Source organism: Ceratotherium simum, chromosome 31 (genome assembly GCF_057802395.1).
Source record: "Ceratotherium simum simum isolate JZ-2026a chromosome 31, ASM5780239v1, whole genome shotgun sequence".
NCBI lineage: Eukaryota > Metazoa > Chordata > Mammalia > Perissodactyla > Rhinocerotidae > Ceratotherium > Ceratotherium simum.
This window is the reverse complement of record NC_141930.1, coordinates 11912507-11928980: the sequence shown is the minus strand read 5'-3', so window position 1 is coordinate 11928980 and position 16474 is coordinate 11912507. Positions and strand designations below refer to the sequence as shown.

The 16474-nt window shown below is 35.6% G+C and overlaps 1 protein-coding gene across 2 annotated transcripts in view; it reads left to right on the top strand.

Moving 5' to 3' along the window:
- The window catches only part of HNF4G (hepatocyte nuclear factor 4 gamma), a 119688-nt gene that overhangs the window by 45871 nt on the left and 57343 nt on the right, over positions 1–16474 (top strand). For both annotated transcript variants that reach the window (XM_087420413.1, XM_087420414.1), the window contains exon 2: positions 4461–4515. The gene's annotated coding sequence lies outside the window, so the exon portion shown is untranslated. The remainder of the gene's footprint in view (positions 1–4460; positions 4516–16474) is intronic.

Sequence of the window (16474 nt, the reverse complement as noted above, 5' to 3'; positions counted from 1 at the left end):
TATTTCATATTTTTATTCTCATTCTACTTTTGCTCTTCGACATAAGAAATATTTTCATTGCTTGCATTTTAGGCTTCTGGTGCATTCTATGTTCTGGTTATAGGTTTAATCTCTAAGATCTCCTTCTAGTTCCATAATTATTCCTATTTATTTATTTACTTTAATTTTTAAAAACTAAAATATACCATACATGCATACAAGCAAATAAAATATTGTCTTCAAGATTGTCTTGGCTATTCATACTCTTTTGAATACCATACAGATGTTTAGAATGTGCTGCTTAGTATTCAGTAAAAATCATGCTTGGATTTTCATTGGAAATGCTATAACTTTATTGATTAATTTGCAAAGAGTTTAAAATCTTGATTTATTGTCATCTAATGCATGAACATGACATATCCCTCTATTGATATTATCTTCAACTCTGGAGTTTTCTGCATGGAGGCTTTATATATCATTATATACGTATATATGTGTATATAGCTTAACAAGTAGAGTGTGACTGGAAAACCACAGTCTTAAGGGAAAAAAAAAAAACCTTTGTTTTCTTTACTCTGAGGTAAAAAAAAAAAAAGCTGTATTAGTCAGCAGTTGCTACAGTAATGCTGAGTAACAACAACAACAAAAACATAAAATGCTCAGGGGCTCACTGATGTTCTATTTATTTTCACACTCCCAAGGCTGTAATACGGCTGATCTAGGCGAGGCTCCTCTGGATTAGGGCTACACTACAAGCTTCTGATTGGGTTTCAGGCCTGAGGTAGATGGACACATTCTATTTGTGGCAGATCACAGGCGAATGAGAGAGCAAGCCAAGCCACTTAAGCAAACAAAGTTTCTGTTACATCATGTCCACTAACATTCTATTAGTCAAAGCAATTTTGTGGCCAAGCCCAACATGAGTGGGATGGGGAAGTAAATTCTACCCACAGTGGGAAGCACTGTAAAATTATGTAGCACAGGGTGTGGATGTGTAATGCTAGTACACAAAACTGAATAATTGGGACAAAAATCCTATTTATATCAGAAGGAAATTATATGAATATGAGTATTCTTGATGTGCGTGATTTTTTGTTTGCTTTGCCATTATCAGAAACGTCCTCAAATTTTTTTAAGAGGTTTCACATAAGATTAAAAAAGGTACTCATTTACCTGTTAGTCATGTAAAATTAGTTAGTTTACTGTCGTAATGGCAAATCAGAGAGGAAAAGGCCTCAGTCTGTCTCCTGAATATAAGACCTGTGTTTCAAACTGTCCAATGAATATTCCTCTGGCACCTTATTCTCAATATGTACCAGTCATTTTATTTATTCTTCTTTTTTTTTTTTTTTGAAAGATTTTATTTATTTATTTTTTCCCCCCAAAGCCCCAGTAGATAGTTGTATGTCATAGCTGCACATCCTTCTAGTTGCTGTATGTGGGACGCGGCCTCAGCATGGCCGGAGAAGCAGCGCGTCGGTGTGCGCCCGGGATCCGAACCCGGGTCGCCAGCAGTGGAGCGCGCTCACTTAACCACTAAGCCACGGGGCCGGCCCTTATTCTTCGTTTGTCCTAATCCTGCTGCCCCTTAATTTTCCATCATCAGCTCTCTCCAAGTTATCCTCAAGTTTTTCTTCTTATCCCTATATCCAATTGGTGAACAGATCCTGTGAGTTCCAACGCAAAGTACCTTTCAAATCCCTTCACTCAATTTTTATTCCATTAGCAATTTCATCTTTAACCAAGAGAGTTACTTCACATACCTCTGGACCCAGAGGCATCTTACAAAAAAGAAATCTGAGAGTGTCTCGTGTTGAGAGGCCTCAACTGCTGGAGTCCTGGCTCCCCATTGACCACAGGATAAAATCCAAATGTCTTTAGGATGGCATCCTAAAGACTGGCGTAAAGATTGGCCGTGCAAACATTGGTCTCAATGTTTTCTGTCATGGGGAGCATCCAGCTTCCATCTCCTCTCCCTCATCCACCATTCAAACTACGTGGAATGCTGACTTCAAATTTCTTTACTCTTCTAGATGATTCTCTCACTATCTTGACTACCATCCCCTGTCTTCTCCATTCAGTAAACCGCTATTCACCTTGAGCCGGTTCAGATGTCCCCTTTGCTCTCAGGCTTTGCCTGACTCGCACACACAGTTAATGGTCTTCTCCTGGGTTCTCACAGCATTCTGCCTAAATATCCATTAAAGAATTTCTTTTTTGGATTCTTTACTTTTGATTATAAAAGTATAAAAAAATCCTTGTAAAATCGAATGCAGTGTATCTGATTTACATATAGAGTGCAAAGAGGAAAATAAAGTCTATAGTGATCACTGTTCTCCTTGGCTTATGAGAATACAGTTAACATTTTGTTACTGTGTTTGTTGTTTTTTTCAAGATTGGTTTATTTTGTTCAACAATGTGGCATAGGCATTTTTTTCAGTTACATTCTATTGTAAAAATTAGTTTAGCTGTTTCTCTCTTGCCTCAGATTGTTCCTTACTCCAAGGATCATCTGTTCTCAGTTTATACCCTATTTCCAGTGAACAGTGCAATGTCTGGCAAATAGGAACCATTTAATTAATGGTTTTGTGAATGTTAAATGATATGGGAATATATTTCTAAGTCCAAATAATTCAATGAACCAAAAAAGTGTAACTATAGTCACTGATAAATTCCAAAAGTGGTAGTATTTTACTATTGTCATGGCATCTTCTTATGTTAAATATCATTTTTGGAATGCTGGCACCGTGACAAGGCAATCATTATGCTGGAATTCTGTGTTAATCCTATTTTCCACTGTTTTGACCTTTGGAAATTATTTGCCACAAGGAATTCAGTCATATAAGGCTTTAAATATTGATCAAATAATGTTGTAGCTTTAGAAGTGGTAAAAGATGCAAGGAGTTAAATCATTCTAGTCTTTTTTTTAGTTCTTCTTTTAAGACATGTAACTCTTTTGTCTGATCTCCTTATGGTCCTTGTCACAACTGTATGGCTTTTAATCACTCATACATTCAGTGAGTTACTGCACTCCTGGAACCTTAATAATGTTCTAGTTTGTTTGGATGATCTTCCCGATCAAGTCCTGACAATCTCTCAGTATAATGGGAAGACAATCAAAATAAAAAATGCTCTAAGAGTTCAGGTAGTAGAGCATGCTATTATTTTTCACACAGTGCAAGGATATTAAAATACTGACTTGTGTGCTTTTGATTGAGTTTGTGATGAAATCCAGGAAAAATTGAAAATTTGAATTATTCTACTGCCAGTAGGGACTGTATATCATGAACAGAAAGCAGGCATATGTAACCAACTCTTGTATCATAATCTCAAGAGTGTCAGATTGTCCTTCTTTTATGAGTTTCTGTAGGATATCTAAGCAATTAATTCATTATATAGCTCTTTTATATTTGCAATCACCACATGGAATTTTACAAACATATGAAATGTCATCTGTAGCGCAGACTGTTTGAATAGTTAATAATAATGACTTATATTGATAGAGTGTTTCATATTTTTCAAGGTGCTTTCCATTAAATTATCTCATTTGACTCATCAGCCCTCTTAAATAAGTAGTGGAGTTGTTATAATTGTCCACCTGTCCCTTCCTTTCTGCCTCCTTCCCTCTTATTGTTTCCCTATTTCTCTTTCTTTTAAAGGAGGCAATTTGGCATATGGAAAGCACAGAATATGAATTCAGATACATTCAATTCCATCCTTGCCTCCATTGAATTACTTTGCCATTGGGCAGATCATTTTCATTTCTCTGAACCTTGGTTTTCTAATTGACAAAATAAGAAGAATGCTGAAGTATATGGCTCAAAGTTGTGAGGATTACATCAGGTGAAATATGGGAAAAATGAATACAAACGCAAACACAAATGTGATGTCCATGTTAGCTTCCTTTAAAGATAACTTGGGATGATGGAAAGAGAACAGATTTTGGCCTCATTCCCTCTTATTTCGGAACTTGGTCAAGTTATCTAACCTTTCTGAACTTCATTTTCCTCATGTGTAAAATGGGCCTGATGATTCCTATCTTCTGAAGTTGTTGAATAGAAAAATAAGATAACCTATATAGTGATCCTAACACAGTTCCTGAAACATAGTAGTGTATACTCTGTTAAAAGTATTTTCTCTTCTTTCCTCCATCCCTCCTACCATTCCTTTTTCCCACCTCCTTTCTTCCTACCTGTTCTTCCTTCACCTCATCCTTGTATGGCAGAGAAGATGGAGCACATGCTTGCAAAATCTTGAGATTTAATAATTTAAAATTTTTTTAGCATTGAGACTCTTCTTTTTTTCCAACAAAACTGTAAGCTCCAACAAAACTGAGGCAGGAGAAGGGGACCTAAGCCCCCGCCCCCCTCTTTTGAGTGAAGACCCCTTACTGTCATGCTTTGGAACGTCCATTGAATTCTGAAAACTTTGAGCAGAGAATTTCAAAGCCACTGACGTAGCCCAACCCTGTCATTTTACAGATGCGGAAACTGAATTGGAGAGAAGTTGAGTGACTGGCCTAAACTTGCAAAGCTGGTAAGTGGTGAGCAAGACTAGAACTTGGTTGGTTTTTGCCTTTACCCTATTGTTCCCCTTACTAAGTGGTAGTACAGAGTGCAAATATGTACAATTAAGATTTCGCTCTTGAAGGATATTACGGTCTATTTGTGGAGATGGAATTTAGATGTAAAAGATGAGGACATGTAAAGTAGCATGATACATCTATGAAATGGTTGGAATAGTTAAATACTTCAAGAAGAGAGGAGCACGGATCATCATTGTCTTTTGGGGGATGGACTGCAAACTCCATGAGGGCAGGGGCTTGTTCGCTCATTGTCATTTTATTCCCAGTGCATACAGAACTGCCTGACTTCTGACACAGGATTCTTACATATTTTGAATGAATGAATGGCTTAATGAAGTACATAATTGAATCAAAATTAGAAAAGGAGCACAGATTTGGATAAACTAGAGCAGGGTGTTTAATCTGTGGGTTGCTCTTCATTATTGGGTGATGAAATAAGTTTAGTGGATCATGATTTACATATAAAAAGTTGCAGAGTGTCATGTCATGAAAATTGTTTACATTTATATGTGACACTGACATAAACAAAACACGTATGTATAAATATGCTTATGTGTATACTTGGTCACAATTAAAATGTATGTCTCACTGTGGGTCATGGTTAAAAATGTTTGAAAAATACTGTTTTAGATGAAGGAATAGTAAAGTTTGAAGCAGGCGTATGAATGCTTTGTGGAAGAATGGTGACTTGAACAGTTTTGCTAAATCAGAGGTGAAAAGAATAGCGATATCGATTTAAAGCTTATCTACAGGAAGAGGAATCCATTTGGTTCTTTAGTTATTGAGGAATCATCGGGGATCCTCTTTGCCCTCCCACAGTCTCCACCCTCCGCACCAAGAGGAGTTAACCAAACAATACCTTAGAAAGAATAATCTGTCAGGAATGGATAATTTGGACTGGCGCTGGGGAGACCAGATAGAGGACTCTGCAAAGACAGCACAGGATAAGGAAGTTGTGGCCTTGACTAGTGACAACTGGTAGAGAAAAAGCTTCTTGGTAAGACTGGGGCAGAATGAAGTTAAAAAAGTGAGTAGATGATGATGAAATGGATCCCAAATAGTAAAAAATTTCTTAGAACTGCTGTCTGAGGAAAAAACCGAAAAAACCTTAAGAAAAAAATTAAGATAATCGAGGTAGAAGTATGTTTTTGTTAAGACAGGAAGGAGGGGAGAATCTTTGGTTAACTAGGGTCAATAGAGAAGGCTTCCAGACATAGACTAGAAATGAATTAAAGGAAGACATCAAAATTCTAGTTAAAGAGAATTCCCTTCTTTTAAAATACCGGAGGGGGTGGGAGGAATACTAGTTATAGATAATAGAAACTTAAAGAAAAAAGGAGTTAATAAACATTGCTTTCTATAAGTTGAAGACTGACCAGGGACAACGGTTTTAATCAACAATGTGACATTATCCTACTAATTTTGTGTTACTAACGGGAGATTTTTTAAGCATGTAAAAACATTTTCTTTGCTATGTAGGAAGCATATCCTTTATTTACCCTAAATTTGTCTAATACACTACTGTCACCTGAGAAATATATCTATTTTCATATAACTTTGAGCATTCTCCATATTATGTGTAAGTTAGGAAGTTAGAAAGAAGATGAATATTGTATGAAGATCTTGGATTTCATGTCCTCAAAAACTACTTAAAATGAAGTTGATAATGAAACAAGTTCAGGAAGCTGGAAATGTAATGACACAGGGTTAAAAATATGTTCACATAAGTTGAGCCTTTCTTTTTGGTTTGGGTTTATCTGCCATCTTGAAAAGGAAACTAAATAATGCCCCTTTACTGTTTATTAAAGGAACGCTATGATAGCATTATAGATGTCCCATGAACCCGTGTGTGTGTGAGTTTACATAATGAAGAGAAAGTGAGAGCATGAGCATAAGCGTGTTTGTATGTGTATGTGTGTGTGTGTTTGTGCCTGTGCGTGTTTGTGCGTGTGTGTGTTTGTGTGTGTGTGTGTTTGTGTATAATGAAACTCTGTCTCTAGGCATGGTCAGGTACAAAGGTCCATCATTTAAGTCTCAGAACTAAATAAACATGTGAGGTTATGATTATTTTATTGAGCTTTCTTATTTTATGACCCACTAATGGCTCATGGATCAGTTCAATTGATGAACACTGGAAACCTACAGCTTCAATGAGGTTTTTTATTTATTCATTTATTGTTTTTATTTTAAAGTGCCAAGAAGAAAATGTCCAGTTCCCAGTTTCATTTTTCATTTACAATAAATCATGGAAATACTATTTTTATTATAAAGAAGAAAACAAAATATATGGCTAAGTGTATATGGCCAGCAATTTGTATGTGACTTTCTAATTTACTTTCAATTTCTTATGCATTTACTTTCAATTTCTTATGCAAATTGTTGAACTTCTGAGTTTGAGTATATGTCTTACTATCAACTTCAATATCAGGCATATGTTTCTTTTTACATTTGTTAGGATAAACTCATTGGCAAAATTAACCTAGTTATGTGGTTTTAACATTTGTGAGGATACAACGTGATGGAGCATAAATTTTAAAATTTGTTTTTGTTTTGTTTTTGCATATGCTGTAATTTATTCATGTCGTATTTTGTCGGGAATTCAGATAGTAGGAATTCCATTCTGTGTAATCTTCTGTGGGAACTTAGGCAGCCTGTCCCCCAAAGAAAGAGGGCCTGGGTGGGGCTACGCATCCAAGTTTAGTCTTCCCAAATTTGCCAACCAGATAAATCCCTTTAGAGCGAGGTAAATAAATGCATGGTGTGAGGTCAGGAGACAGCTCCAGTTCCACAGAAAGAACATCAGGAGGAGGATTAAGTGCCCCACACCAAAGTATTAGTATTTCTGATATTCGTGAGTAGATTTAGTTTGAAAACTAAGCACAAAAGTTTTATTTAATGTAGTTGTTGAAAATTCGGCTTACTTATCTATTTCAAAATAAAATTAAAATCTTAGTATTTAGCTTTAGAATTAATTAGCCCCCCTCAATCTACTTGTTTTATCAACATCTTGTCAATTTTACTGATAGCACCTTTACTAGAGTTTGCAGGATGAAATAGAAGCATTTGCCAGTTTAGCTTCAAGTACCTTAAATATTTTATTTTTTTAGATGATGCTAAAATTAACAAGGAAATCATTTGACTTGATATATATCTGTGTTCCCTGAGGTCAAAGCCCACCATTGAATTTTGAAAGGATTCTTAGGTTAATTTTTTGAACCATAGACTTTTAGTGCTAAATATTTATTAAAATCACACTATGGAGAATGAGAAATACTATTGTCTATAGATCCTGTATATTTAGAATCAAATCCTTCAATCTCTTTGTATGTACAGAAGTTGAAGAACAGGTAATTTCTGGGTGACCAAATTTGGAAACACATGTACAGGAAGCAGAAGGGCAATGGATATTCAATCAAGAAACACTTATTTTCTGAGTACGTAAATATTCTAAATAGGATCTATGTCCAAGTTAAATGAAACCAAAATCCAGGGTTCATTCTTCTGCTAGATCTTGCATTTGTTTGTAATACTATTCTACTATTATAAAAATTGTTAAAACAAGTTCTCATGGTCTGTGAGCTTACATAAATGTATTGCAAAATTCAAATGATTCTGGGGACAGAAGGATGAAAACCTTTTAAGGGAACTCACAGATAGGAGATCTCTAATAATAATTCCACAGGCATTTTCTAAAACTTGTTGTTATCTAGATTTCAAAATCCGGATTTAGAACAGTGGACTTTTTAACAAATATTTTTCTTTCAGTGAAGACAGTGAAATTTGTAGCAAAGCAAGAGCTTGATGTTAAGTCTGGAAACACAGGAGCTATGAGTCCACTCTAAAAATTAAAGAAAGGTGGGTTAGACTCTGGAGTCCCCAAATGCGATGTGGTGACCTGAGAATGCATTTAGTATCAGATAAATTTAAGTTAGAATCTTGGTTTTGTCAGTAGTATGTGTCCTTGTTCAAGTTACTGTATCTTTCTGAGTCTCAGTGTTCTCATTTATAAAACTGGGGATAATAACACATCACCGTGTAAAATCTGGTTAGGATTCAATGAGAAAAGGGCCTTGCAAAATGCCTGCACAGAATTGGCCTCAGTATCTGTTAAGCACAGTATTCACCTTCTTTCTTTATCTATATATATATAAAAAATATATATATTTTTTTTTGGTGAGGAAGATCGGCCCTGAGCTAACATCTGTTGCCAATCTTCCTCTTTTTGCTGAGGAAGATTTGCCCTGAGCTAACATCCGTGCCCATCATCCTCTATTTTGTATATTGGAGTGGCATGGCTTGATGAGCAGTGTGTAGGTCCCTGCCCGGGATTTGGACCCACCGACCCCCGGCTGCCAAATTGGAGCACACGAACTTACCCACTACATCACTGACCAGCTCCTCACCTTTCAAATGCAGCTCTCTTAAATTGTCCCACCCCAAGCTACAACCCCTATTAAGAGACAGATCAGCTTCTTCAATTATATCTCCTAGCTTTGCTCATGAATGAAGGCAAATGATTGTTTTTCCTAAAGAAACAGAAATGATTGTCCTTGAACAGTCAACAGATTCATGCATCTAAAAGATGGGCTGCATTTGGTGAAAGTCAAACTTTTTATTTCTTGCATACTTAGCTAATGCAATTTCCAAATGCAGATTGTGTATATTGAGTGCTCTGTCTTTAGGAGAAGACAGTGTTTTGTTAGTGTCCTCTGTGGAGACTGTTCAGCAGTCTTCTGATATTTTTAGTCTCCTCTTCAGGATATGCAATTCTTCTACAATAACCTGAAGATAGTATTTCAAGAGGTGTCAGAAATTCAGCAGTTTTCCCTCCTCCAAGAAAGCAAGGAGGGAGAAAAACAGCATTGTATGATGATTTAAGCATTTCTTTAAGATTTTTTAAAATCTACATTCTTTTTAGTTTTATAATCTATATGTGATGTCTAGATTTTCTTCTACCTTTGAAAAAAGAATGTGTGAATCCTTCATTTGTTTGTAGTTTTAGACTAATAATAATAACTCTTATTTATTGACTGTTTTACAAATGCCGGTCACTACACTAAGCAGTTCACATGTATTGACATATTTACTCCTCAGTTATATATAGATATTATTCTACTTTTACAGATAGAGAAATTGAGGCACAAAGAATCTAGGTACATTTCTCCCAAATCACACAATTAGTAAGTGGTGGAGCGTGGATTTGAACTTGGGGACACTGTCTTTGGAACCATAGACTTATTCACCTCACAGTAAATAATCAGAGATAAAACCAGTCTAGACATCAAAACCAGGGCTACATCATTAATGAGGTTCTGTCACTAGCTTTGAATGTTTTTGATTTTGTGAGTATGTATGTGTGGTTTGTATAAAGAAATAACTATGCTGTGTAGGACCACTTATTTCTTGAATGAACATTTTGTTTATTAAAACTGGATAAGAAGGATGAATATGACAAATGTTCCATATTTGTTTAACTACTATGGACATAAAGGAGCATTTTACAATAAGCTGAAAAAATATTCTTTTAATTCCTTAATTTTTAGATTTTTTAGTGTTTTTAGATAAGAGTTTTGTTCTTGGAAAAATCCTGTGCAATTTGAGAACAACGTAATTCTTATTGAATGCATGCTTAATTACCTAATAAGTAATATTTTGCTTATTTATATGATATGCAAGGTAATTTTTAGTTTATTAATCTAAATAATAAAAGAGTTTATCAAGAATTAATGATAACACAAAGCTTTAATAAATTTAGCTGGAAAGTATCTAATATGTGCAGTGAAATTATATCCAAATTTGGGAAAAATAATATTCCCTTCTTTGAGCAGGACACAGCATTTTGATTGTCTATGTGTGCAGCCACAATGGAACCCCACATATTCAACGTTGAAAGTATCCAAGAGAACACAGCTGGCAACTCAGGCTAAATCCTGCAGTGTAACAAGCAACCACAGGTCTTCTATCTGATTTTCAGTTGTACATTAAAAAATAATTTTCGTCAGTGAACCAACAGTGAATGATAAAGATAACTTTTAAAATAAAACAAAATTCAGATGGAGGTTAAAAAACTATCCACCATTATTAATTTCTTCATATCCCAAAGGGTGATATCTGAATAATATGTTACCTTACTTTTCCTAAACATTGCCGGAAAATATGGCTGAGGTAATTCATAGCCTTACACATATTACTACAACATAAGTAAAGAACTCGTGGTCTCCAATCCTAGTAATGACCTTGAGTGAATAGCTTCATTTCGTTGAGTCTCACTTTCTTATCAGAGGATGGAATTAGGTCCTTGGTTTTCAAACAGCGCTCTGCCAAATCCTACAGATTGGGACTGCCTTAATCTCCAGAACCGTTCTGACTTTGCATTTTACATATTGGTTGCATGCCTGAAATTTGTTTAGAAAATGTTTCCATAGGTAAAGATTTGAAAAGCTCCTGAACTAGATTACATCTGGAATTCCTTCCCCTTTAACATTTTCTGATCCATTTCCTCTTTCCTAATTCCTATGCTAGAATCAGACACGCAAGTTACCACTGCCTTACACTCTAGACTTTTCCTAGAATACCCACCTGCCCATTTTTACCACCAGCAATTCCACTTGTTTTTCAAGGTCCAACTCTATGGCCATCTCTGTGATGAATAGACATACTAAGCCAAGAGAACGTTCTTCTTCCTTGAAATTTTAATAACAGTATGATAGTATCATTTATGAGGTGCTTGCCTGTTCTTCCTTCTATGCTGTTTATTATGTATTTGAGGAGTTACCATCTCTAATTCCTGGAGGGGCTAGCGAGAGTAGAGATGACTGGAAGATAGTGGTGGACAACAGAGCACTGCCTGGAAGGCGCATGTTCCATCAAGAAGGGGGCACAGTCTTAATGGGGTTCCTGGAGACTGTCCACAGGGAAATTTACCATCAATATTACCAAATTCTATTTCAATAAAAATTGTACATCTGAGTTTTTTGTGAAATTTTAACTTTTGGAAGCATTCAAAAATAAAAACCAAATAACACCAGAACAACAACAAAAACTGCGTCATGGCCACTCGTGCACACTTCTGGACTGCACACACACGGGTGTCTTCATCCCCTAACATGAACTCAATCTACTTGCTTGCGACTTTGTTCAGCAAAATTTAGTGAATCTTATTGGAAATGTTCAAATAGTCTTTTTATATAAGTTTCAATAAAATCATGATATTGATAAAACTAGTGCAAACTTGACTGTCAAGAGCAATGTCACAATGTCTTTAAGATGGTCAAATTGTAAGTGGATCATCTTCAAAGGTAAAATCGTTCGCTCTTAACCTCAGTGTCCCCCACTTGATGCTTTGTAGCATAATATAAACATCTTCCAAAACAAGAAGGAGATTAAGGAACAATTCACAGTTCTGCCACAGTTATGTAAGAGGCAGACAGATTAGCCAGCTGCCTAGAAAAGATCAAAAGTCTCATCTGAAAATTTGGGAGAGTTTTAACGCGAGCTTCCTGTGTTAATCTTGAAAGAGATAATTTGTATCAGAGCCTGTTTTTTTGTTTTTTTGTTTTTTTGTGAGGAAGATCAGCCCTGAGCTAACAATCATGCTAATCCTCCTCTTTTTGCTGAGGAAGACCGGCTCTAAGCTAACTTCTACTGCCAATCCTCCTCCTTTTTCTTTTTCCCCAAAGCCCCAGTAGATAGTTCTATGTCATAGTTGCCCATCCTTCTAGTTGCTGTATGTGGGACTCGGCCTCAGCATCGCCAGAGAAGCGGTGCGTCGGTGCGTGCCTGGGATCCGAACCCGGGCCACCAGTAGCGGAGCGCGTGCACTTAACCGCTAAGCCACGGGGCTGGCCCCAAGCCTGCTTTTCTTTTAGCTGCTTTTTCTGAGCACCTTTAGCACTCACTAGAATACACTAGAATACTGGCAAGAGTATATTCTTTTAAATATTGCTCTGCTGGTGATCCTGCTTCCTTACTCCCATCAAAAACATGTTTGAATTTTAAACTATACAGACAAAATTTGAAGCACTTGTATTTTAATTTTCTATATGACAGTGATAGTGTTTATAAGAGATTTACACCATTTTATTATTGTTTCCTATTTGTATTAATTCCCAATTAAATTTTCATACTCTAGCTAAAATTTTAACCTAATTCTTTGTTCCGTTTATGATTAAATAACAGAGTATTCAGCAGTGACTGGGTGTTCAGGATGGACGATTGAACACTTCTGGATTCAGTGATATAAACTGAACATACACAGGTGTCATAAAATAAAGTTTGAAAGAATGTGTTCATGATAAAGCAATAGCTTTTCAATGGAGAGGAAATCACCAATTGTTTATCATGTTACATTTTACTAAAATCACTATAAAATTAATTATATTCCTAAAAATAGTGAGTGCTCATTTATTAAATTATTGATTCGTTTATTTCAAATAGATCAGATAAAAATTTCCCTAATTTTCTCATAGTAAGTCAGTAAAGAGAAGTTCACTTTCTCTTTCCAGCACAAATGTAATTCTTTAAGTGGTTTTGGTGGTTTAGAGCTCTCTGCCCTGCTCAGCACCTTTTCTTTTTAGCAGTCCTATTAACAAAGTAGGCAGAGATGTTCGCCTGTTAAAAGGGAATGATTCATCTGCTCTGCCCAGGGAGGTTCCCGCTGGTGCGCGGCCCCTCCCTACACAGCCTCCTGCAGTGCTGCCATTTCCTCCTCAGCCTTTGTTACACTGCCCCCTGCATCTCAGCAAGTAGCCTCACAGTCTGCGTGGCTCTGATTACTCATCTTTTTTCCCCCCTAAAAAGTATATAGTCTGTGCCACTTTTCATTGAAGTTCAATATCCTTGATCTAAAGCTGGGTTTATTCAGTGATGTCTACTCTCTTTAAAACCAAGGAAAACGATAGTATTTAAATAGAAAGTAGATAATATTTTTAAAACTAAATATATACCAGTTATTTCCCTTAAAAATGTATCATAATAACATCCATTGCAGGATTAAACAGGCTAAGATCTTTATTATTAGTTATAGTTGCTCAGAACTATTATCTTTGTGTTAATATACTTGGTCAATAATAATTAACAGCATTGATGAAAAGAATAACCTCTTAGTACAATTTTCTATACAGATGACACTTTCATATGAAATGCTTTATTGGATTATCACAACCCTATTATTATTATTGTTATTACAGTTATTATTAAAGATTCAAAAACAAAGTTAAGAAACTCAAGTTAAGGAAGCCAAATGGATGGCTATTTTTCAGAATGTAAATTTTTACTCTTTTAATGAAATGAAATTTTGGCAAAATAGACAATATTTTCCCTGTGACCCAATATACCATTACGAGAAAGTAATCTCAAGAACACGTGAGTTTTTTTCTCAGCATTTCTTAAAATAGAAACTATTAGAAACAAATCAAATGATTAAATAGGAGAATGGTTGAGTACATTATTGTGCATCTTCATGAGGAGCATTCAGCAGCCGTTACAAGTCATATTTTTTAATAAAATGGAAAAATGCTCACAGGTTAATGGTAAGTGAAAAAAGCAAGATATGCAAATACATAATGCATATGATCGCGATTATCAGAACATCTCTGAGTCCTGAGGCTGAATATCCCAATGCACAAAGTTTCTGCACAGCTCAGGGCCCTCTCTGGATTTCTCTTGGTCCACTTTTTGCCTGGCTGTTCCTTCTTCAGGTTCCAGATTAAATGTTACTTTCTCAGGAAAGCATTTGCTGATCCTCAGGGTCATTTCTGACCAGGTATGTCCCCTAGTTACACGTTATCATAACACTGTAATTTTCCTTTATTATCCTTATTACCATTATAATTAATCACTTTGTAGTATCTTTTGAATGTCTGTCTCCTCAGTAGTCTATAAGCTTCATTTGAGCAGTAACTATGTCAGCCTTGTTTGCTCAATGCCTGGCGCAGAGACCAGGACATAAAATGAACTCAGTAAACATTAGTTGAAGAAATGAATGAATGAACAAATGCAGGGCACTGTGCCCAGAACTTTTCATGTAATCTCATTGAGACTCCACAAAAAACTTTTGAAGTAGGGACTATCTTTATCACATTTTATGAATAAGGAAACTAAATCTTAGAGAAAATTGTCCAAAGTTATTTACCAAGTAAGTGGACAGCTTGAATTTAAACTGATGTCGAGGAATGTAGTTCCCAAGCTCTTAGCCACTGATTGTGTAAGTGGTTGCACTGAATGTAACCACTAAGACAACTATATTTTGTTGAACTATATTAAATGGTCATATCTGTAGGTAACATATGGTAATATATCGTCAACTCCATATTAATTTATTAATAGCAAGGAATTTATAGACATGTTTATTCTGAAGAATATATATGAAAATGAAAATGGTGGTAGAATTACAGTGTTTTTAATTTTTTGCATACAATTCTACATTCCTCAAATTTTCTACATCAAGTAGTTATCATTTTCTGTATAAAGGAATACCATTATTGAAATCTATTCATCCCAAATGATGGAGCTAGATCTCATGTCCAAATCTTTTGACACCAAATCCCAAAGAGTTTTCACTGAGTAAATAGACTTCGTGAAAGAGAAAAATCAGAGTTCTACGTATTGCAAAGTTAATAACCATCTTGTGAATTACCATACAATTAACAGTTGATTAAAGTTTCTGGATAATTTAATCCAAAGTCAATCTCTAAAATACATTTTTACAATTTTCAAGTAAAAATTCTATGTAAATTCTAAGACTGCAGAACAGGAAGCCACGTAAGTCTATATCATAGAAACTATTCATTAAGGTTTTGAGCTGGTTGAATATATTTCTGTCTACATATGCCTTTCATTCTTTCTGATATTTCCTATCACAGACACTGCTAGCAATCAAATTTATAGCATCTAGAATAAAGATTCATGTTTTATTTATTACAAGCATTAGTATTTAAAATAAACTTGGCCTTCAAAGTTAATTTTGTTCCTGAAACTCAGCAAGGTAACATAATTTAAAATTTATCTCTGTAGTTTTCATCATACTTTTTCTTTTGACTTCTCTTCCTATGATTGCTACTTTGATTGTCCCTGCTCTTGATGTAGGTGTAAATGAGCAAGGACTCTGAGTAACAATGGACTCAGGCCACCCTAGTTTGTCAGATACTTTTAATAGGACAGGAACAAGTATATTGAGATACAGCATTTGATAAGCATGGAGTTAAGTCGTGCTGCCTACACACAGATTCTGATGGTTGTCACAGCTACTGGGCTCCCCATAGCTCTGTACCAGCAGCCCACCATACTCTAGATCCAAAGCATCAGATATGAACCCTAAGTGATTATATGGGGCCTATTTTGATTCATGGCTTATTTAATCTTATGAATGAATGAATGAATGGACGGCCTCTACCTTAACTGTATTCTTAATTTCTAGCTTTTCTTTCTTGACCATCACATTGGCTTTCTTGACCCTGACCTTACAAATAAGTCTACCTATATCCTTCCTTTGGGCATATTTCCTAGGACCAGCCTTTGCCAAATTATTTCCCCTTAAATCCACCACAAGTCTTAAAGTGTAACTTTCATTGTCCCTCTCTCAGAGACCCCAACAGACTTTCTCCTTGAACTTTGACAGTATATTTTATTATATTTTGATAATGAGATTTGAGTAACCTCATTTGGCCATCTTTTCTTTCTTCATTCATCATATGCATGTTGAACTTGTGTTATCTGCAGAGAAGTGAGCTAAGCTGTGAGAGGGAAGACAAAATACACATAAACAATAGTCCTTGCCTAAACAGTATTTCATACTTTAGTTAAATTAGTAATAATTTACTATGGTTCATTTGCAGAAATCAATTCCAGCTCATCCATACCTTTGTGGATGGAACCTGGCCAAATCCAAGCAAACAACAAACAAAAATTTAA